This window comes from Pollicipes pollicipes, unplaced genomic scaffold (genome assembly GCF_011947565.3).
Source record: "Pollicipes pollicipes isolate AB1234 unplaced genomic scaffold, Ppol_2.1 Scaffold_4881;HRSCAF=5763_pilon_pilon_pilon, whole genome shotgun sequence".
Classification (NCBI taxonomy): domain Eukaryota; kingdom Metazoa; phylum Arthropoda; class Thecostraca; order Pollicipedomorpha; family Pollicipedidae; genus Pollicipes; species Pollicipes pollicipes.
In genome coordinates, this window is record NW_023596576.1 from 2,941,410 (window position 1) to 2,942,447 (window position 1,038).

Consider the following 1,038-nt stretch of genomic DNA (forward strand, 5'->3'; position numbering starts at 1 on the left):
TTCGGAAGCCATTCTGGAAAAACCTTGGGGGGGGGGAGCAATTTGACCCCCACTCGGGAGTGTGTTAGAACCTGGTAACATTTCGTAGCTTCAACATCATTTTCCTTCTGAGAAATGACTTCTAATTTGAAGTAAATGTGATCTGGCGTTTTATCAAAAGCTTACAGTGAGGTGTAATTGACAGGAAAAAACGTTTCTTAGTTAGCCTTAGTCAGGGATCAAAGATGACCACCGCTGCCGCTGATCGTGTTGTATAACCCCCACAGCCACGATTACGTGACATATGCACTTGTCACTGTTAAAAGAAAACATGCGTTAATTGTCATCTGACTACCCTTTTACTTTTAAAAGTGCCGCGCATAGCAGCGAATTGTTCTATATCCCAATCCAGATGCCATCCCTCGAAAAACTTGTCAAACATTTGCAGACCCGCTATCATACGAAGGAGTCAGCATGACGAAAACATAAATCACCCACATGATACTTTTTGGTACACAATCGATAAAGTACTAATCGTGATGTGTTTAGGTACCTACTACCTGGTGTACCAATGGTTTTGAAAATTGTTCTGTCTGTAGCTGGACTCAGATTCACTCTTTGGTCACATGCATCGCTCGGGCCCAGAGTACCACCCGGGGTGGAGGCTGAAAAAGCATTACGGAATATATATATATATATATATATATAGATATATATATATATGCCATAAAAACGTGCTACAGGATATGTATCACCTTGTGTATATGCATATTATATATGTTATCATGAGTGCCACTCGGGGTGGAGGCTGAAATAAGCATTACGGATACATATATATATATATTAATATATATATATATATATATATATATATATATATAATATATATATATTCTGCGCCAGTTCGCGGTTGTCAAGCTCAGAAACCAGAGGGCTTTTAAGCGCATCCAGATATACAATGTTTGCATTGACATGTACGTTGAGTGCTCCTGAGAATGTTGACTGCAAATTTTACTCTTTGAAACATGAGCACCTTTTCATCACTCGCGGTCGGTTCTG